The 23,544-nt window shown below is 40.3% G+C and overlaps 1 long non-coding RNA gene across 1 annotated transcript; it reads right to left on the bottom strand.

Annotated features, from left to right (window-relative positions):
* Positions 1-12,589: 12,589 nt before the first annotated feature.
* On the bottom strand, positions 12,590-23,028 carry LOC139705163 (uncharacterized). Its single transcript, XR_011707018.1, has 3 exons — positions 22,963-23,028; positions 16,085-16,247; positions 12,590-12,670 (listed from the first exon to the last, which is right to left on the bottom strand). It is a non-coding gene; the product is annotated as an uncharacterized lncRNA (long non-coding RNA).
* Positions 23,029-23,544: the final 516 nt, after the last annotated feature.

Below are 23,544 nucleotides of genomic sequence, written 5' to 3'. Positions count from 1 at the left end.
ACACAGAGAAAATTGCATGAGCCAAGAGTGATAGGATCAAGGATATGGTGAAAGTGTATTGTTGAGGAAGGATAAGGCTGAGATGCTGGTTTGATACACGGAGGTCATGGAAGACCTCAACTGATAAACTCAGGAGTTTTACACAATGCAGAGGAACAACAGGGTTTAAATGCCCAAACTCACCTTAAGGAACTGAAACTTTGCTAAGCAAACGTGGTGGAGGTGGGTTGTATTGATGGTAGCCAAAGAAACTGACTGGGTAATGAGTTGGGAGGCCGTTGGGAGTGACCTGGTTTGAAGTGGCTGGAGAGAAGGCAGTGGAAGGGAAAGGAAGTAAAGCTGTGGATGAGAAACTAAAGGGGAAGTGGTTGGAATTCTACGTATGCTACTGATTGGGGGTGACGGTGGAGATACTAGGCTCAGAATTTGGGTTCTTATATATCATTACATGAGCAATTACTTGGGACATTATTAGAAATGCAAATTCATGGGCTCTACCGTAGTCTGCAGAATCTCGAACTCTTGGGAGGACCAGTCTGTATTTTCCCATGCTTTCCAGGGGATGGTCTAGAGAAATGGCATTTTCTTTAGTAGAAAGGGTGCTAGTTGGACAGTGAAAAGCACTGGGTAGGGGCCAAGTTTTGCCCTCTAATGGTCTGGCAGATCAAGTGCAAACACCATGTCTTCCCTAGGCAGGCAGGTCCTGAAGCCAGTCAGCCCACATTTCCACCAGGCCCCTCAGGTGGCCCTGGGCAGGCATCTTTGTTTCTCTGAGACTCAGCTTCCTGCCTGACAGGATCACATACAAGGACTTAGAAAATGGAAGCTCTGGGGGTTGGGGACGTGGCTTAGTGGTAGAGTGCTTGTCTAGCATGTGTGAGGCACCACAGATAAATAAACAAATGTCCACTGACAACTAAAAAAAAAATTAAAAATAAATAAATAAATAAAATGGGAGCCCTTAGTATTATTACTATTTCTTTGTCTGTACAATTACACAATTAACCTAGCTGTCTTTTTTTTTTTTAATTAGTGCATATGGATTATACAGAATGATGGATTTTATTGTGGTGTGTTTGAATATACATATAGTTTGATCATATCCATTTCCCTCTATCCTCTCTTAATTTCCTCACAATTCCCTTCCTCTTCTCTAATGTTTCCCCAACACGAAAATAATAATAATAATAATAATAATAATAATAATAATAATAATAATAAAACCAATCAATAAATGGGCAAATGAACTGAACAGAGATTTATCCAAAATGTACAAATGTGCAGTATTAATACAAACAATAGTTTAACATCTTTAGCCATCAGGAAAATGCAAATGAAAATATACCTAGAGTTCATCTCACCCCACTGAGAAGGGCCATCATCAATATTATGAAGAATAATAAATGCTGAGGAGAGGAGAATGTAGGGGAAAAGGAACCCTTATGCACTTTCATGGGAATGTAAACTTGAAGAGACACCATGAAAATCAGTGTATAGGTTTCTCAAGGAACTAAAAATAAAACTGCTATATGATCTTGCTATACCAATCCTCAGTATTTACTCAAGGGAGTTGAAGTCAGCACACTACAGAGGAACCCGCATACCTGTGTTCATTGTGGCACAATTCATAAGAGCCAAGGTATGGAATACACTAGGTCCCCATTAATGGACGAAAAAAGAAAATGTGACATACGTATCACAAATGTGATATATCTATATCTGTAATAAAGCCATAAACAGAAATGAAATATGTCATGCACAAAAATGAATACAACCGGAAATAATAATGTAAAGAAAAATTAGCCAGACTCAGAAAGTCAGGTATCACATGTTTTCTTTCAGAGGTGGAATCTCAAACAAACAAACAAGAAGACTCGCCATCTATATTTCTTAGAATACTCTGAAAAAATACCATAATTGGCACCATTTTTTTTCCAGAAGTGATATGACTTGGGGTCACTGTGCTGGTTTCAAGGCAGAAGACTCAGTTGCAGTTTGGGCCCTGTGGTGTCTGGACCTTCCAGGTACCCCAGTTACCTTCCCTGAACCCTATCTTTGAGCCCAGAAGATAGGCATATCAATAACTGACTTTCTATGCTCATAGAGATTTTGAGAGGACTCATCCCATCAACCAGAAATAGCAGGATACAAGATCTTGTAAACTGTGAAATACATATTCATATTGTTCCTACTTATCATAGTGAGTAAAACATTATTTTTTTGGACCAGTGGTTCTCACAGCAAAGTGCATCACAACCTCAAAGCTTCTCATTCTGGGGTGGGGCTGAAATGTGCACATCCAATAAATTCCCAGGAAATGCTGCTGCTGCTGCTGCTGCTGCTTGGGCACCTGCTCTGAGAGCCACAGATTTAGATATAAACCTGGTACTAAGCAAAGCTCAAGGGAGTGTCATCAATTCAGTATAATGAATCCATCATCTTGATATGAGTCCAGGGAAAAGAGCGCAGGACAGGTATCAGAAGAGGACTTTTCTATCCTTATCTCTGATCCTTGTTAGCTCTGTGACCCTGGGAGACTTCAGAGGCCTTTCAGCCCATTGTCCCCCTCTGAGATGGAAGGGAGGGATAAAGAAGTTTTGAAGAAAATTCTAGTCAGCTCTAATGCACCTTTAGTCAAGAAATCACCCAGTCTGACACTGTGGTACATGCCTTTAATCTCAGCTCCTTGGGAAGCTGAGGTAGGAGGATCATGAGGTCAAGGCCAACTGGAGAAAAATAATGAAAGCCCATCTCAAAACAAAACAAAACAAAACAAAAGAACAACACAACCCTCCCCCCAACTCTTCCATGCAGGTTGCTTGAATTCTCAACTGAAAAGTGTGCAGAGAATTATTTTTCTCGCAGCTATTTCCTATTAAACTGTTTTCTTCCCTTTCTTGATGGAGTAGTCAGGGAAGAGGATCAGCTTCTGGACTTTCTTTGTAAGATAATTTAATTTCCATTCCTCTTTTTGTTTGTAACTATAATATTACCTTCCTCTTTTGATTTCTTACTCCCGAGTTCTGCCATCTCTGAAATGTTTCGGTTCCCTCTTGTGTATTTTTAGACAAACTATCTATCTTTCAACAGAAGTGGCAGAGGGTATTTTGCATGTCTCTTGAGAGGCCAGGACCTCAGAAGGAGACCCTTTCTGGGACAATATGCAAGACGGGTTCCCAAATTCCTTCTTCAACTTTTCAAGGCTTTGGTTTGAGGTGCTGGTTTTTTTTGGTTTTAGCTTATGATCAAGGCTGAGTTTTCTTGGGAGATTGTTCATTAAGTGAAGGCGAAGTCATTTTATTCAGTGCTGGTCAGTCAGTTTTGATTAAGATGCTTTGCTTTTCTTATATTCTGATTCATCTTTTATTCTTTCTTTTGTCATTATTAACACCTATGAAAAATGAAGAGTGTAGGAGACCCACATACCTGCACAAAATACCTGCCAGGCAGTCCTTACCTACTATTTTTTCTCTCTGATTTTTCAACATTATTGTTAATTAGGTTAATAAAATGGTTCCTTCCTTAACTTCTGAAGTTCTTTAACTTTGAAAACATATATGAAAAAATTTACAGATCATGAAAGACTAAAAGTTTTCCCTCCAAGATTAGATGCCCACTTTCACTGGTACTAGTCAATACTGTCCTAGAAGTCCTAACCAGAGCAATTAGGCAAGAAAATAAAAGGCATTAAACTAGAAGGGAAGAAGTAAGATGATTTCTCTTTGCAGACGACATGATCTTTTGTGTAGATTTCACCAAAAATGTCTCTTGAGATAATAAATGAATTTGTCAAAGTGTCGGATATAAAATCAGCCCACAAAATGAGTTGCATTCCTCTACACTCAAACAATGAACAACCCCCAAATGAAATTTAAAAATTCAACTTACAATAGCACCCAAAAGAATAAAATACTTAAACTTAACCAAGGAGGCAAAAGACTTATATGTTGAAAACTACAAAAGTTGCTGAAAGAAATTAAAGACCTGCATAAAGGGAAAGATCCTGCATTTGTGGATTGGAAGACTTGATATTGTTTAGATGTCAATACTACCCCATCTACATACTCAATACAACTCATGTCAAAATCCTAACATTATTATTATTATTTTTTTTTACAGAAATAGAAAAGGCTTTCCTAAGATTCATGTGGAATCTCAAGGGAACTTGGATTGTTAAAACAATCTTGAGAAAAAACAAAGTTAGCCATGTGTGGTGACTGTGCCTGTAATCCCAGCAACTTGGGAGGCTAAGGCAGGAGAATTCCAAGTTCAAAGCCAGCCTCAGCAATTTAGCAAGGCCCTAAGCAAGACCCTGTCTCAAAAAAAAAAAAAAAAAAAAAAGGGATGGGCATGTGGCTTAGTGGTTGAGTGCCCCTGGATTCAATCCCCAGTGTCAACAAACAAACAAACAAACAACAAAAACAAAACCAATTGGAGGACTCACAATTCCTGATTTCAAAACTTCCTTCAAAGCTAAAATAATACAAATATTGTGATACTGGCATAAAGACAGACAGAGAGGCCAATGGACTAGAATAGAAATCCCAGAAAAAAACTTTTGCATATGTAGTGAAATGTTTTTTGACAAGGGTGGCAAGACTACTCAACAGGAAAAGGACAATCTTTTTCAATAAATGGTTTTGGGAAAACTGGGTATCCACATACAAAGTAGGAAAAAAAGGAAGTTGAACTCTTAACTCATATACAAACATTTACTCAAAATGGTCTAAGAGCTCTAATTACAAATGTCTCCGGGGAAAGCCTCATGATACTGAATTGATTTCTTGAATATGACATGAAAAAACACAGAAACAAAATGTAAAATGGACAAATTACACTTCATTGAAATCAGAACCTTTTTTTTTGTACCAAAGGACACTATAAAAAGGCAACCATGAGAGGGAAGAAAATATTTGCAAATCATATATCTGATAAGGGACAAATAGCCAAAATATATAAAGAGCTCCCACAACTCAACAGCAACAATAAAAAACTTGACTCAAAAGTGAACAAAGGACTTCAATAGGTATTTCTCCAAAGAATAAAATGAACAATAAAGCCCGTAAAAAGCTGCTTGAGTATCATAAATCATTAGGGAAATGCAAATCAAAACCATTTGCATTTTATAACCCTTAAGATGGCTATTATAAAGTGTGTGTGTGGGGGGGAAGGAAACAAAGCAAAAGAAATACTGTGAAATTTCACTTATAGGAGGCATCTAGAGTAATCAAATTCATAGAGGCGAAGTCGAGTGGTGGTGGCCAGGGGACAGAGGTGGGGAATGGGGAGTCGGTGTTTAATGGGTACAGTTTCAGTTTTGCAGAATGAAGCAATCTGGAGATGGGTGGCAGGGATGATTGCATGACAATATGAATGTACTTAGTGCCACAGATATGTGCATTTAAAAATGGTTAAAATAGTAAATTTTAGGTCATGTATATTTTACCACAATAAAAAAATAAAGCAGACTGAATCTCAACATTTCATGGGAGTATAGAGCTGAAAGAGATCTTTCTGGTGATGTGGGTCAGCCCACCCGTGTTAAAGTGGAAAAGACTGAGGTTTGAGAAATGGCAGAACTTGGTGGAGGCTGCAGAGGCACCAGCGGCAGAGCCAAGCTGTGGCAGTTTTCTGTACACTGCATTGAACTCCCATGTGGTTTCTGCTGCGAGCCTTCTTGCATCTGGCTCCCCGACCCATCCACATATGCATACATCACACATCCTCTGCAAAACCTCCAGACCGCTTTTGCAGGACTAGAGAGCAGATCTATATTCTCTTGATCAAAACCTTCCACATCTGGAACCAGCCCTGCTGAGTAACACACCTCTCACCAACATCACCTTTGCATCCTGAATTGCCGGGCAGTGATTTTTTTTTAGAGGACAGAGGTTCAATCTCTGGTCTCATTTACAAATGCCTGTCAGTCAGGGCTGTTCATGAGCCCTGGTCAAGGAGCTTGACTAAAATACAGACCTAAGACCCTAAGACCTGCTGAATCAGATTCCTGCAGCAACGTGTTAGCACTTGGAGGTGGACTGCAGTGAATGACTAACCGCAGGATTGGCAGGTTTATGTAGGAAAATTCTGGGAGATAAGGCCAGAAGAAGGAGGTTGGCAGCACAGGATGGTCTGGTATGGAGGAGTGACAATGAAATATGCATTTTAAGGAGTTTAGTCTGGTGATAAGGCACAATATGAATGGAGGGGGCAATGAGAAGGAAGAGTGAGGGTCTAAAGCATTTCATGTCCATATTTCTGATGCCTCAATGGTGCCTGGTACAACAGATACTCAAGCAGAAGTGAAGTAGAAAGCCGTGTGTGTGTGTGTGTGTGTGTGTGTGTGTGAACATCTAAAACTGCATTTATTGCATTCTGGCTCTGTGGTGCTCTGACAGGAGGTGCACACACACACACTTTACTGCACACACACACACACACCCTCAAATGTAAATATCAGGGCTGTGGTTGTGGCTCAGTGGTAGAGCACTCGCCTCGCACGTGTGAAGCACTAGGTTTGATCCTCAGCACCACATAAAAATAAATAAATAAAATAAAGGTATTGTGTCCATCTACAACTTAAAAAAAAAAATCTAAAAAATTGTAAATAGCTGCGGGCAGCTGAGCTCAACGGATTCCAGCCCCACTTCCCCTGTAGCTCTGAGTCAACTGCAGCCAGGGAGGAGTCCCGCTTTTTTCCTGAACATGCAAAAGTCTTATTTAGGTCAGAGAGGAGCCAGAGTCTCAAGGTTAAGGTTGTTGAAAACCAGTGCTTTTCCATGAATGTCACAGGACGCCCCTGGACATCTTGTTGGAAAGCTGATTGTGCTTCCATGGTTTTGGGGAGGGGCCAAAGACCTGCAATTTTATGTTATTTATTTGTGGTGCAATGCCAAGCCTCACACTTGGTAAACAAGTGTTCTACCACTGAGCTACACCCCCCCCCCAGACCATGATTTGCATTTTTAATGTGCTCTTGGTTGATCTTGAAGCTGCTGGTTTAGAGAATAATCTCAAGTTTTTGCAAAACTTTCCACACGCTGTTCCCAGTGAGCAGAATGATTCAAGGAAAGCTAGAGGCTGAGTGTCCCGCACAGAGCTTCATCTAATTGACCCCAGTGTGCAGAACAGTATCACCTCCTAAGATAGTGTGAAAGGATGAAGGTTGAGAAGCACTTCCCTGGAGCATTGGTTCTATGATTTTGCTGGGTATTGGAATCAGCTGGGGAACTGGGTAAAAAAAAAAAAAAAATCTAAGGCCCAGCCCTATCTTATTTCAATGAGCACGGACCTCATATGATTCTGATACACATGAAAGTATGGGGATCACTTCATGCACAAGTTTAGATGTCCCAGGAGGTAGGCTTGAGGCTGCAAGGCATAGCCCCCGGGTCTCATTTTCTTTCCTTCCTTCACTCATTCAGCAAACAGCACTTACTATGAGTTAGGTGTTGCTTTTGAGTACTGATGACATGGGTGTACTGAGATAAATCAGACATGAATTCTTCTTCCTTTAAGAATTTCACAGTTCCATGGGAGAGACAGATACTCAATCAGTAATTGGAATAATGTGATCAATACCTGGAGCTCACACTCTCAAAGAGATAAAACATGCACGGTAACAATTCAGCAGACCTTAAGGGTCAGGTGCTAAAGTTACAGAGATGAGTAAGACAGAATCTCTGATTCCAGAACCTTCTAAGCTAGTAGATTAAAAAGAAAATGCAAATGGGTTACCATGTCAGGGTTCCCTGGAGTCCTGGGTGGTAATAGAGAAGATGAGGACTTCCCTGGTTCATGGTTTCTTGGGATCCATACCTCGTGAGTCACCATGGAATTAGGATGGGTTCTCATTCCAAGGAGTTAATTCTCACAAATATTTTTAGGTGTCTAGTTGACAGTATTTTCTCCAGCTCCGTTCATTATGCCCTACCCACGAACATCATCCGCATTCCACAGGAAAACAGAGGAAGGGAGAGTTTTCGTGTATAACCTTAATGGGATTTCACTTTCTTTTTTCGGCACCAGGATTCGAACAAAGGGGTGTTTTACCACTGAGCCACATCCCCAGCCTGTTTTTGTTTTTGTTTTTTATTCTGAGAGAGTCTCACTAAATTGCTGAGGCTGGCTTGGAACTTGGGATCCTCCTGCCTCAGCTTCCCGAGTTGCTGGGGTTACAGGCATGTGCCACCGCACCCAATTCATCTTCTTTTGGTATTCCATGGCTTATAACACTCCCGGTATTGTTTTCAAACACTCCCACTCCAATTCATAATATTTCAAATCTATGCGAGTCCTAAGTCCTAAATTACATAGACTTTACACACCAGACAAGGGAAATGCATGTTCTGCCTTCCTCATTGGAAACCTGCGAACTCATTTCAAGCAAAAAATGAGTCACCTCCTCTGACCTCCCACGGCTTTGATGTTAAGGCCCAGAAGTGCATGGCAGAAATCAGCATTAAGAGAGAGATCATACGATAGGACTTTGGCATCCTCAGCTGTCACCCGCTCCTGTGATGAGCCTATAGTAAGGTCATCCACCTGAAGTAGAATGTATTTAGACATCAGCCTCTGATTTGTTTCACCAAACATAATCAGATGAAAAAAGGAAGTTATCATATCCAACCTCAAGAATGAGGAAGCAGTATTTATTACACATTCGGTTAAAGCATTGCCAACAAACTTCGGAAACTTGCTGCTTTTATTTTTTTTTTTTAAATAATGATATAATTGTATTTGTGAGCACCAAGGATACTGTTCCATACACACTTTTTGACTCTATGTTCTTGACAGATTAAAAATTCTGCCATTTCCCCTCAGCCCTATCTTGTACAAAATCTACAATTTCCCTCCTTCTTCTCTCATACAAAAATCTATTTCTCTTCTTGCCATAAGATAATTCGTGAAATTAATGTCATCTCTGTTACAGTGACGGGCCAGTGCAGGGTGAGGACTGAGGGGCGCGTTGTGAGGAGAGGGCTCTTGAGGCTGCCTGTACTCGTAAAGGATATTTTCTGAAGAAAGAGGTGGTCCCACAGAACTGGAGGGGAGGGCCAAAAATGCTAGATTATTTTACTTGCAGGACAGTGAAGTCCTGTTGCATGCACAGGGCCACATTGTACTTCATTGTACATGAGGGATATTGACCTGTTGTTTTCCTGTACGATTTTGTATGATTTTGATGTCAGGGTAATGTGAGTCTCATAGAATGAGTTAGAAAGTATTCCCTACTCATCAACTTTATGGAAGACTTCATGAAAAAACTAGCATGATTTCCTACTTATATGCCTAATAAAATGTACCAGGGAATCCGTCTGCCTCTACAGTTTGCTTTGTGGGAGAGTTTTTAGCCGCAGTTTATGTTAGAGATATTGGGCTATTCGGTTTATTTCTTTTGGACTAAGCTTTGGTTGCTTGCGTTCTCAGGAAATTTGCTTCATGTAACTTATTTAATTAATTTATATTTTAAAATTGTGGTATTCCCTTATTATACCTTTTGTATCTATATCTATAGGATCCGTACTAGTGCTGCCTCTCTTATTCTTTTTTTTTTTAAAAAATAAGATATAATTTATTAAAATTTTGAACTTCTGTTCATCCCAAGACATGTACATCCCAAATAAGAGAAGGAAAAGCAAGTCACAGGTCAGAAGATATTTCCAGCCAAGGATTTACATGTAGAATATAACATCAACTCCCGGAAATAGTAAGCAAAGAGAATCAACATGATTCTTTCAGTGGGCCAAAGATGGATGTAAAGGGGCTTTACAGACAGAAGCTGTCTTTCACCCCACCAGGTGTAATGAGGCTCACCTCCTCCTCCACGCAGTCAGTGGTGACAGGGTGGCAAATCTGGACCCCGGCTCTTAGCCAGCAGTAACAACGCTGTCCTCCCTTCACCAAGGATGGGATCCAAGGATGGTTGGAGGGGAGGCAGCACTTTTGCCACCAACCAGCAGCCTTGTGGCATTAGCAGAGGGTGTGTGAGGCACAAGGCACTCTCACCTCCCTCCAGGAAAGTCGAGCAGAAGCCTAGTGGGAGCTCTTACCTCCACTTGGTAAGTGGAAAGAGATATATCATGCAAACGTTGATCAAAAGGAATGCCAGTGTCTAACTTAAGATCAGAAAAAGTTCAGAGCAAAACACAATTCACAGGGACCAAGAGGGACCTTACAAATGGATAAAAGTTCACTCTACCAAGAAGACATGGAAATCTTAGAAAGATTGAAGCAAAGAAGAAAGATAAAACTACAGTGGAGACTTCAAAATCGTTCTCTTGAAAATTGATACGACAATTAGATATAAAATCATAAGGTTGAAGAAGAATCTGATAACACCATAACCAATGGGATCTAAACCACAAGAGTAGAACACATATTCTTTTTATGCATCCACAGGGCTCATACCCAAGCTAGTGTATATCCTAGGATATAAAACAAACCTTAACACTTTAAAAAGAGTTGAATTAATAAAGGGTGTTCTCAGATCACAATGGAATTAAAATAAAAATCAGCAATAGTAAGGTAACAGAAATATCAACAAACATTTCAGAAATAAACAATGTGCTTCTAAGTAATCCATGCACCAAAAAGGAAATCTCAAGGGGAATTAAAAAACACACTGAATCAAATGAAAAAGAAAACGCAAGATACCAAAATCCATGGGACACTGGTAATGCAATACCGAGAGAGAAATTTATAGCATAAAATATTCACATTTTATTGTTCTATTGTGTGCATGTGTAAATGTGAAACAACGAATCCTGTAATAATGTTCAATTAACATGCACTAATAAAAATATGGGAAAAAATAAAATGATCATTAAAAATTATTGGTAAGATCTTTAGGAGGTGGGACCCAGAGGGAGGGAGAGAGGTCACTGAGGGTGTACCTTTGGAAGGGATTGATATAGTTCTCAGGGGACCTCAGTTGCTCTCTGGCTTCCTGTCTCACTACGTGATCTCTCCCTCTTGCATACATTCTGCCCTTATGATGCCATCTGTCATGAGGTCCTCACCAAAGGCCAAATGAATGACACCACCCAATCTTGGACTTCCAACCTCCACAACCATGAGTTAAATAAACTTTCTTTATAAGTTAAAAAAACAATGAAAATCAATGATCTTAACTCTTTCAAGAGTTAGAAAAAAAGAGATAAACAACTGCAAAGTAATAACAAATTAGTAAAAATAGGAGAAAATTAAAGTTGAAAAGAGAAAAATTAAAAAAAATCAGTGAGACAAAAGCTGGTTCTTCTAAAAGATCAGAATCATTGACAATTTCCATTAAAACTGTTAAAAAAAGGGGCTGGGGTTGTGGCTCAGTGATAGAGCGCTTGCCTAGTATGCATGAGGCACTGGGTTTGATTCTCAGCACCATATACAAATAAATAAAATAAAGGTCCATCAACAACTAAAAAATATTTTAAAAAATCCTGTTAAATAGAAAAAGCAAATGTAAATTATCCATATCAGGAACTAAATAGGGGATTCACTATAGACCCTGCAGAAATCAAAGGGAAAATAAGTAAGTATTATGAAACACTCTACACATACGAATTTAATAACTTTGATGAAATAAATCATTTCTTTGAAAAAACACAAACTACCTTAATCACCCAATATGACATAGACAATTTGATTCTTCTCTGTAACTAGTAAGGATATTGAATCATAATTTAAAAAATTCTTCCAAAAAGAAATCTGCAAGTCCATATGGTTTTGTGAGAATTAAAAATATTCCCTCTCAGGAAATAAAAAAGGAGGTAGCATTTACAATTTTATATAGCTAGAATTATATTAATACCCAAACCAGAGAAAGGCAGTACAATAAAAGATAATGACAGACCAATATTCCTCATGAATATGGACATAAAATCCGTAATACAATTCTAACAAAGAGAATGTAGCAATATTTAAAAACAATTGCACACCATGATCAAGTGTGGTTCATTCCAAAGATGCAAAGCTGACTCGGTGTTTGAAATTCATCACTCTAGCATATAACAGAATAAAGAAGAAAAATCACACAATCATATCAAATGATGAAGAATAAAGCATTTAACTAAATTCAGCATGCATTAGTGGAAAAAGATTCTCACAACACTAGGAATAGCTGTAAACTTCCTCAACAGACAAAGAGCTACTATAAAAAAAAAAAAAAACAACCCTACAGCTAGAACTATATTTACTGGTGAGTAACTTAATGCTTTCTGCCTAAAATCAGGAACAAGACAATGCCTTATTCAGCACTATATTGAATCTTCTATCTAGTGAAATAAGGCAAGAGAGGGAAATTAAAAAACAGATCAAAAATTTTAAAAAAACTATCCCTGTTTGTAGATGACAAAATTGTCTGTGTAGAAAAATCCAAAGAATCTATAAGTAAAGTTCCTAGAAATATTAAATGAGTTCAACAAGGTTGCAGGATACCAGACAAAGAAAGATCAATTTTGTGTGTATATACCAGTAATGAACACATGGATACTGAAATTAAAAACACAAAATTGCTGAGAGAAAATATCTAGGTATATGTTCGCCAGCTTTCTGTGGCTATGACAAAATATCTGAGAAAATCAAACTCAAAGAAGGAAAAGAGGAAAGATTTATTTTGGCTCACAGTTTCAGAAGTTTTGGAACACAGTCACTTGATCCCATCACAACGGACCTGCAGCAAGACAGAACATCAAGTTAGAGAAGCACAAGATGGAGCAAAGCTATTCGCCTCAAGGCAGCCTGAAAGCAGAGGGCGAGTGTCTGTGGCCTTGATATCCCCTTCAAGGGCACACCCTCAATTACCTAACTTTTTTCTTTTAGGCTTCAACTTTTTTAAAGATTCCACCACCTCCCAATAGCATCACAGGCTGGCAACTAGGCCTTTAACACATGAACTTTTGGGAGACATTCCAGACCCAAAAATGTAGCAGGTGTCTATCTAACAAACTCCTAAAGGGTGTATATGCTGAAAAACCACCAAAATGACAATGAAAGAAATCAAAGAAGCTCTAAATGAATGGAGAAACTTACCTTATTTCTAGATTAGAAAACTCAATCTAGGAGAGAGATTGTTTATTCTCAAACTGACATGTATTTTAAATATGATTCTTTTCAAAAATCTCAGAAATATTACTTGTAAAGATTATTGTATAATTTATGTGGAAAGGAATAAAAAAACAGAATAGCTATCCATTTTTTTTTTTTAGGGCATGGGTACCAGGGATTGATCTCAGACACTCGACCACTGAGCCACATCCCCAGCCCTATTTTGTATTTTATTTAGAGTCAGGGTCTCACTGAGTTGCTTAGTGCGTCACTTTTGATAAGGCTGGTTTTGAACTTGTGATCCTCCTGTCTCAGTCTCCTGAGCGACTGGGATTACAGGCATGCACCACTGTGTCTGGCTAGCTGTCTGATTTTTGAAAAGTGGGATAAATTAGTCTACCAGACTTCAAGATTTATATAGCTACAGTATTCTCCCCTATGTGGGTCTCAGTGGAGATGGAGTCATCAGGATAGATGGAACAGAACAGAAAATTCAGAAATAGACCTGCACAAACATTTTCATGTTAAGCATAAAACAATCAAGTTTTAAAAAAGAGTGAACCTCTTTGGAATCTAGTTCTAGGCAAAGAATGCTTAGATTTGCCTCCAAAAGCATGGCCCATAAAAGAAAATTTGAGCTGGGCGTAGTGGTGCACTCCTGTAATCCCAGCAGCTTTGGAGGCTGAGGCAAAAGGATCACGAATTCAAAGTTAGCTTCAACAATTTATTGAGGCACTAAGCAATACAGTAGACCCTGTCTCTAAATAAAATAATAAAATACAAAAAAAGGCTGGGGATGTGGCTTAGTGGTTAAGTGCCCCTGCGTTCAAAGCAAAAAAAAAAAAAAGAAAGAGAAAAATTTGATAAGTTGTTTTTTATAGAAATTAAAAATTTTGGTCTGCAAAGGACTCTCTTGAGATGAAAAAACAAGCGACGTAATGGAGAAAATAATTGCAAAACATACCCAACAAAGCAATATCTAAAATATATGAAATATATGAATATCTAAAATATATGAAGAACTCAAAATATAATAGGGAAGAGATTTAAGAAAGGAATAAAGAGAAAAAAAAGAGGAAAAAAAAGGAATAAAGAAAAAAAATAGTAAACAAAATGAGATGGCTAAAGTAAATGTGATTATATCAATAATCATGAAAAAATAAAAAATGGATTAAAATTATTTGTTGAAAAACAGATTTTCAGACATTGTTTAAAAATTTAAGAATTTCTGTAACAAAACCACATAGAAAGATTTAAAATTAAGGGATGGAGAAAGATATTTTAGAGAGAAATAACTAAAATAATGCTGAGGCATATTACTAAAATGGAATTTAAGACCCAAGCTTTACATTTGCTGGTAAATGGATGGAACTGGAGACTATCATGCTAAGTGAAACAAGCCAATCCCCCAAAACCAAAGGCCAAATGTTCTTTCTGATATGCAGATGCTAACACACAACAGGCCAGGGGTGGGAGAGAGGAGTGGAGGTTCACCAGATTGTACGGGGGAATGGGAACAGGAAAGACAGTAGAATGAATCAGACATAACTTTCCTATGTTCATATATGAATACAGACCAGTGAAACTTCATATGCAACCACAATAATGGGAAGTTATACTTCAGGTATGTATGATATGTCAAAATACACTCTACTGTCATATATAACAAAAAGAAAAAAACCCAAGTCTTAATTTGGAAAAGAGGAAAAGTTATAACATTAAAGGAACACATACTTTTAATTTTTTGACATAGTAAAAATGAAGTGTTTTAGTGTTGCTATAACAAAATACCTGAGACTGGCTACTTTATAAAGATAAGTCCATGATTGGGCAGCCCCATCTGTTTGGCCTCTGGTGAGGACCCTCTTGATTTTATCACAACAGGGCAAAGAGGAATGAGAAATGGCCACATGCAGCAAGGATGCAGTACATAGGGTAGCCTTACTGTAAGACAATCCCTTCTCATAAGAACTAACTCCCTGCGTGGGAACAGCATTAGAACCTTCTGCAGTCAGTGCCCCCATGACCCATCCACCTTCCACTAGGCCACACCTCTTAAAGTCTCCTCCACCTCCAGACTGCCACACTGAGGACCAATGAGGGACAAACCCCATCCAAATCAGCCATAAGAAATAAAAAAAGTATAATAGCATAAAGTATTAAATACTAACCTTTTACAAATTTTACAGATAAAATATTTTCTATTTTAAATAAGAAATGAGCTTCTCTCATAGCTATCTTTTTTTTTTTTTTTTTTTTTTTTTTGTACCAGGGGTTAAATCCAGGGGTGTTTAACCCCTGAGCCACACCCCCAACCCTTTTTATATTTTATTTAGAGACAGGGTCTCCCTGAGTTGCTTAGGGCCTCACTAAGTTGCTGAGGCTGGCTTTGAACTTGAATTCTCCTGCCTCAGCCTCCCCAGGCTCTGGGATTTAAAACCATCATATATTATGCTTGAAATTGCTGTGCACTTTCCAGATCAAGATTTTTATTGAAAATAACCAAAGGTGATAAAATTAAAGCAAAAAGTTGATAATCATCCATGCAAAAGCAACAGTTGAAATGATATTTGAAAGCTCAAACGGTTTCCTTTCACTGACAAATGCAATGTTGAAATTTCTTCTAATGTCAAAATACAAATGGATATAAAAGGTTTCATATTGAGTTTTTAAACAGATGCAGCTCTACTTTTCAAACCATTGCATATGTTCTTAGAATAGTCACCCCTGCACCTGGGTTTGGATGCCACTAAAGGGGCACATTAGCCACAGATGGACAGAAGTAACTGAAATATGTAAAGCAGAGTTGGCGCTGCTGTCGGGAGCTGTGTCTGCCCGTCTCTGAATGAGCCTCGTTGGCCCCCTACTCTGCTTTGACTGCGCTCCCGGTTCCTGGACACCTGGAACATAAACAGAGTTCTCCTGCAATTCTCCAGACCCTTGTCCTGCTCAGCAGCAGGCTGGTGATGTGATGTCCCCCCAGAGAGATCTCCTGGGCTTTCTGCATTACCATTGAGCCGCCGGGGCTGGATAAACTCACTGTGCTTACTGTCCCGAGCTCTTCCAGGCGATCATCCTGAGCAGGGGCTGCCCTCTGAGTGACATCAGATGAGGTTGCTCACAATAAGCACCCAAAGCTGTCCTGAGGGCTGAGAGCATCCAATGCACCCACAGCCCATTCTTGGCTTATTGGCTGAGCTGTTCTGAAACAGAGAATGTATATATGGAATTTTGCAAAAGTTGAATTCTGAGTTAATAGCAAAATTTAAAGAACCAGTATCATACAGGCCACACTTTCCGACCTCAATTTTTTCTTTCTTTTTTTCTTTTTTTGCATCCCAGATAGCTCTCGCCCACTGAGCCCCATTCCCAGCTCCCTGACCGCAATTTACTAAATTAAAAGTCATCCTTAACATGCTTTGGGAAACTAAAAAATAAATTTCTAAATAGCTTCTGAGTTCAAAATGAAAGCAGAACAAAAAATGACAAAGATATTTAGAACTGAAGGAAAAATGAAAGTACAGATTCCCTAATATACAGTTCACGATTTTGAGATCTTTTAGATTCTGAAAACTGAAACTTTTTTTCCTAACCTATTCAGTGGCCTGAGGTGACTCAGTCTTACTTCTAGCAAGACCAGGACATTAAAAAAGAAAACAACAACAACAACAACAAAACCCAAATAAGAAAAAGTACCAGTAACACTGTATCAGCAGCCACAACAGAAGACAAAAGACAATTAAATGATGGAAAAGACAGAAATCAGAAGTGACCCCCTGGGGCTACTCTATGTTCCAGGTGCCCAGGAACAGGGAGCACAGTTAGAGCCTATGTCGGAGTTACGGGCCAAATGAATGCCTTTCTAGATGATTATATGTTTCCCAATAAAAAAAGAAAAACTGAATATACTTAAAAAAAAAATCAAATTATCTCAATTTCCTCTCTTCCCCCCAGCAGATTTCCAGAAGAGGAAATGCAAATGGCTAATAAACATGAAACTAGGCTAATCCTCCCTCACAATCAAGAAAATGTTGGGCTAACATTTCCCACCTACAGGATGAGTTAACATTAAAAAGTCCAACCCTCCTGAACAGACACTTCTCAGAGGAGGACATACAATCAATCAATAGGTACATGAAAAAATGCTCACCATCTCTAGCAGTCAGAGAAATGCAAATCAAAACCACCCTAAGATACCATCTCACTCCAGTAAGATTGGCAGCCATTATGAAGTCAAACAACAATAAGTGCTGGCGAGGATGTGGGGAAAAGGGTACACTTGTACATTGCTGGTGGGACTGCAAATTGGTGCCGCCAATATGGAAAGCAGTATGGAGATTCCTGGGAAAGCTGGGAATGGAACCACCATTTGACCCAGCTATTGCCCTTCTCGGTCTATTCCCTGAGGACCTTAAAAGAGCATACTATAGGGATACTGCCACATCAATGATCATAGCAGCACAATTCACAATAGCTAGACTCTGGAATCAACCTAGATGCCCTTCAATAGATGAATGGATAAAAAAAATGTGGCATTTATACACAATGGAGTATTACGCAGCACTAAAAAACGACAAAATCATGGATTTTGCAGGGAAATGGATGGCATTAGAGCAGATTATGCTAAGTGAAGCTAGCCAATCCTTGAAAAACAAATGCCAAACGTCTTCTTTGATATAAAGAGAGCAACTAAGAAAAGAACAAGGAAGAAGAGCATGAGGAAAAGATTAACATTAAACAGAGACAAGTGGGGGGAGAGAAAGGGAGAGAGAAGGGAAACTGTATGGAAATGGAAGGAGACCCCCAATGTTACACAAAATTACATATAAGAGTTTGTGAGGGGAAAGGGAAAAAAAAAACAAGGGAGAGAATTAAACAACAGCAGATGGGATAGAGAGGGAAGATGAGAGGGAAGGGGAGGGGGGATAGCAGGGGATAGGAAAGGCAGCAGAATACAACAGTCATTAATATGGTATTATGTAAAAATGTGGATGTGTAACCAATGTGATTCTGCAACTTGTATTTGGGGCAAAAATGGGAGTTCATAACCCACTTGAATCAAATGTATAAAAGATGATATGTCATGAGCTTTGAAATGTTTTGAACAACCAATAAAAAAAAATAAAAAATAAAAAAAATAAAAAAAATTTCACATAAAAATAAATAAATAAAAAATAAAAAAATAAAAAGTCCAACCCTACTGAGAGTTGGAGAGAATGTGGAAAAACTCACCCTCTTCCATCATGTGGGTAGGGATTTAAATTGGCAAATCCATTTAAAGAAAATTTGGCAATATCTAGAAAGTGTGCAGAGGCCCTAATCGGGCACTTGTGTGTCAAAGTAAACATCCGGACATGCACACACACAAACAGCAAGGAGACCCGTGTGGCTGGAACAGGGAGCGAGGAGTCTGTCAGGACCCTCGGCAGAGAGGCCACAGGGAAGGGTCTCACCCTTTACTGGGAAGCAGCTGGGGAGATATTAGAAGGCCCTGGGTAGCTGAGGGATGGATATTTTAAGAAGATCCCAGGTTGCACCCTACTCTGAGTTACTCCAGGATGTGTAGAACAGCGGTTTTGAGGCTGTGTCCAACCCTTAGTTACTCCATTTTATAAAGCGGTTGTTGCCATGAGTTACTGCCTTTTGAGTAAACAAGTGCCAAGGTAGAATCATGATTCTACACCTTGTTTTCACAAGTAAGCAACCACCCTCTGCCCAGCACCACCACAAGGCACAAATGGATAAGTAGCCTATTGGTGCCAGTTTATCAAATTAAATCAGGAGCACCTGGACACACGGGCCTCTCAAATCACATGGGAGATAACAGGCACAGAAGCTTCTCAAGCTCACCAGATGTAACCCCCTCACCTAAGACCCCCCAAAGAAGGGGCCCTTCCAAGGATAGACATAGCGGCACCCTGACTAGGAAAATTGTCACTGTGTTGAATCCCTGACTCTGTCCCCAGGCTTCAGCTCAACACAAATCATCTGGGATGAAGATTCATAGCCCACTTCAAGCTGACATTTTGGCTGAAACCACCCTCCCTCTGGACCCTCACTTGACAACTCTGCAGAACTCCTTTGTTAAAACCTTTATCTGACCACCTACGGTGACTCTGCATTCCTCTCTGCTTTCTGCCTTTGCTCTTGGCACAGCATCCTGTAGCCTTGTGGCCACCTAAACCCTTGCGTAGTCTTTCTGCAACCTGTATATAACATTGTGTGCAGCAGACTTGTGTGGTATAAGTGCTCTCGATGTTAAAAATTAAGATTAGAATGGAATCAAAGAATTGATGGTTGCCTGACTCGTCTCTGCCTAGTGACCCACAGGTACTCCATGAATTGCAATCCCGGAAAGTGAGGTAGCTTGAGAATGTGTGGCTATTCAGTAAATTCTGACATTGTGGAACGACACAACGGTGTCTGGTCTCTGAGGACGGCATAGCTCTCCCCCAACATGGCCACTCTGAGCAGAACCTGAAGTTAGCCAAAAGCCTCAGCCACCACGGTGCCCTGGACCAGGACAGCAGCAGTGGTGGTGGGGGAATGGGGTAGATGGTGAACTCAGTACCAGGCCACTCTTTTGGGGCTAAGCACACGTGGCACCAGTCTTACCAACACATGCTGCTCACTGGAGTGACTTTCAAATTTTCAAACTTGGTTGGAAACAGGCCTCTCCCTTGGGACCAACAGCACTTCCTTCCTATTCGTTGTTGCCACGGGGGGCATCACTGCTATTTCTGTTTGCTTAATTTGGACTTTTTAAAGAACTGATATGAGAGAAGGGTTCTCAAAGGGAAGGGGCCCGGACTTTTCCTGTCACATCAAGCATGGAGATACCAAGAAATGGAGTAAGAAAGTGAGTCCCCAAACATGTCATTGAAATCTCCAGCACCCTTGAGAAAAGTAGTTTCAAAACCAAATGAAAAAATTAAAATCACAGGAAGATTATGACTCTGCTTCCAGAGGTTACAGAGGGACGACACTATCATGGCTACCTCTTGGTAGCAGAGATCTATCCCTGTGTCTTTCTAGGATGGGAAATTCTCACATTGCACTCTCTGGGTATCAAGGCATTGACTCTCTGGAGTTTGGGACTAGGTGGAGGAAAAAAAAAAAGATATCATTTGAAAAAGACTCAAGCCATTCTGTAAAACATAGAGGTTGCCCACAGTTAATATGAATACACACACACACATACACCAAAGAAAAAGATCCGGCAGGTTGAGTCTGTTATTTATAACCCAAGGCTGTTGCTGGCCCTGAGAGATTAGGCACATGCCGCACCACCTTGGGTTGATCTGAACATGGCTTCATGGGCAGAATGTCAGCTACATTGCAGTCACCCTCGCCCATTGGCAGAGGTGGTATACTTGCTTAGGGCTCATCCGGAACAACTGACCTGGACCATTCCTCCAAATCCACAACTTAGTGAAACCCGGAGCTGAGAGTTCTGCAAAGATCTCTGCATTTTGGTTTAGTCTTGTTCCTTCTTTTTATTCTTGTTAATTATTACATTTTTTTTTTTTTTTGAGTCTGCTGACCTTTTTCTGCATCCCACACAAGCCAGGCTGATCCACCCCAATTGGGCCTAGACTTACCACTTCCTTTTACCAAAGCTGATATTGCTGGTGCTCAGGGTCTCCCTTTCTTTTGGTAGTTTTATAGAATTCAGGTTTTAAAATAGATAGTTTCCATACCTGTATTTTCAATGTTTGGGCTATTTTTCAAAAAATAGCACTTTTGCATGCTTCCAAGAGCCACATAAACCTAAGATTTTTGGGAGTTACAGGTTTTTTTTTTTTTTTGGTTATTGTTGTTGTAATGACTCTTCAAAATGTTTCCTTCCTCTCTTCCTCTTCCCTTTCTTGTTAACGCCTTGTACGTTCTAAGTTTGAAGTGGCAGTGGTTTTAGGTTTACCTGCTTTGTGGTGAGCATGAAAACACTTAATAATTATAATAGTGGAATTTGAGGCTTGACTGTGGACGTCAGGATTGGTCATTCGAGTTTGGGATTCCGCAAAGTGACACTGTAGCGACAAGCCCCCTGCTACTTGGTTCCACTGGCTGGGTCTCAGTGGCTTTTTTCAAGCAGGTCTCCTATAACTTAATTTTAATCTATTTCCTCAGTTAGTTTTCTCTTTGACCTAGAAAAAGTTGTATTATTATTATTATTATTTTTTATCGGTGGATTGAAGCAGGAAGCCCTGAGCTTTGGTGTTGCCAATGAATGAGACCATTGGCTATGGTCTCTGTTTTGTCAAAAGCCAAGAGGAAAGATGGGGCTCTGTCCCAGCTCCAACAGTCTGTGGAATTTGAGGCGTTCTCTCTTACTGTATATGTGTGTAAGCAAAGCTAAGGGGAGCCTCCATCCTGGATGTATTTTCTTCTGATGTCTCTTTTGCTTATTTCATTATGACTTTAAGGAAGTGGAGTACAAGAGGGCAAGAATACAGAAATGATTTGTCCCTCTAATCAAATGGGTTTCTGAGCTGTTTTCAGCCTTCCCTGAGAGTGGGTCTCAGACTTGTCCTTGCTGGAGCACAGATGGATAAGGCTACCCAGAGAGTTTCTAGAGAGTTTCCCAGAGAAGGTCTGTGGCGGCGGGGAAGAGGACATCCCTAACAACCTGTTGCTGATGCTGCTGGTCTGGGATGACACTGTGAGAACCATTGTCTCAGGGCCTGGACTCAAGGTGAGTAACTCAGGGTTTCATGCTCGGCTTGACGTCTTTCCCCAGCTTGGAGGACTCTTGCTTCCTTCCATGTGGTTCAGGGAAGAGCACCTATGCTCAGGCCGACTCTCTCGGCCCCCAGATCACTTGTATCAGTTCACATGGGACAGTTGCCTCCAGCTGCCCCAATGAGCCTCTTCCAGGATAACTGGAGCTGAGACAGAGAGACTTCAGCCACTTGCTCTGACAATCCTCAGCTTGCAGAAATAGGAAACAGAGAGAGCTTATTTGTAGCTATGGAAAGAGAGGTGTCCGGTAAAAGAAGAGATGAGAGGAGGAGAGAGAAGACTCCTGATTCTCAAGGCCTCCCTCTATCAACTGCCCATTTTTGAAGCTCTTCCACCTCTGTCTTTGAATTCCACAAAGACCCCTGCATCCTCAAAATAAATTCTCCTGTTGGCTTAAACCAGTGGTTTTGAGTTTTAATGCATCTCAGATCCCCCTGGAGGACTTGTTAACATATTGCAGGGTGTCACTCCCAGAACTTCTGTTTCAATAAGTCTATGGCGGGGACTAAGTATCTGCATCCCGGTTAATAAGATGTGATTGGTCTGGGGACGTCACTTTGAGAACCACTGAAAAAGTAGCCTTCCTCCATATTTCTGCTTCTGCAGAGAATCAACTGTGCCTCCTGCTCTTCCAATGGCTTATCTATTTTAGCATTTCAGTCCCCACAGTGACCCTTTAGAGGGAGGGGAAGTTGTAATCTTATTTTATAGACGATAAAACTGTGGCTTTGAGAGGTTAAGTAACATGCCCAACATCCTTGCCTCAGAGAGGACAGAGCTGGGAGCTGAGCTCAGGACTCTCTGACATGGAAGCAAATCTTCTTAACTTGCAGTCAATTTAATTTCACTTCTCACTGGATCTATTGCCATGCTCTGGATATATATCCGTCAACCTGGCTTCTGTAATTGTTCACACTGGACCTGCCTCAATGCTTCCCTGCCATGGGCTCTGCCCAGTTATCTTTTAGAGGCCCTGTCTAAGCCTTCTTCTTCCATGGAGTCCTCTGTGAAAGGCCAAGGTTCGTCGTCGGAGGTTAAAATGCACACACACAGAGAGCAGTGACAAAGATGAAGCACTCTACTGCAAGCTGGTTCTAGCTTATATAGAAAGTGAGAGTCAATTATCTTAAACCAGGAAGCTCCCGGGGCCAATCATAGTAAAGGTCAGGTCATCACCTTACTGTGCACGCACGTCCACCCTGTATAAGATTCATGGGGGGCACGAACTGTCCACGAGCGCAGAAGACAGGAGGACCGATTAGAAGGTTTTCAAAACAACTTGTTATCCACCCACTGGCAACTTGCCCACCGCCATGTTTGAAAGGCCCGGGGAGTTCTCAGGGAGACTCCCAACACTCTGGATTCTCTAATCTCTCCCTACTCCTGATCCAAACCACTTATAATGCCTTGTTTTTCCCACTGTATTTTGTGTCTCTGAGTTGCTTGTTTTCCCAGCTCCATTGCACAAGCTGTGAGCGTCTCAAAGGGCTGATGCTTACTCATGTTGGGATCCACCCGCCCACTCCATTCCCAGAACCTGGCACAGTGCCTCACATACACCCTGAACTCTGTGGATGCCTACAATGTTGAACTAGAAAAAAAAAAAAGTGGTTTATTTCTTGGTGTAGTCTATGGTCCTGGGAGTTGATCCTGGAGGGTGTTTATTAAGAGTGCTCTAGGGTGGTGGGAAGGAAGAAAGGGAAGGAAGCAGGACTTGGAAGAGGGGAAAGTTGGGCTCTGTGAAATCTCATACAGTCT

Source organism: Marmota flaviventris, chromosome 1 (genome assembly GCF_047511675.1).
Source record: "Marmota flaviventris isolate mMarFla1 chromosome 1, mMarFla1.hap1, whole genome shotgun sequence".
Classification (NCBI taxonomy): domain Eukaryota; kingdom Metazoa; phylum Chordata; class Mammalia; order Rodentia; family Sciuridae; genus Marmota; species Marmota flaviventris.
Note: the sequence above shows the minus strand (reverse complement) of the source record. Positions and strands in the feature narration are given on the sequence as shown.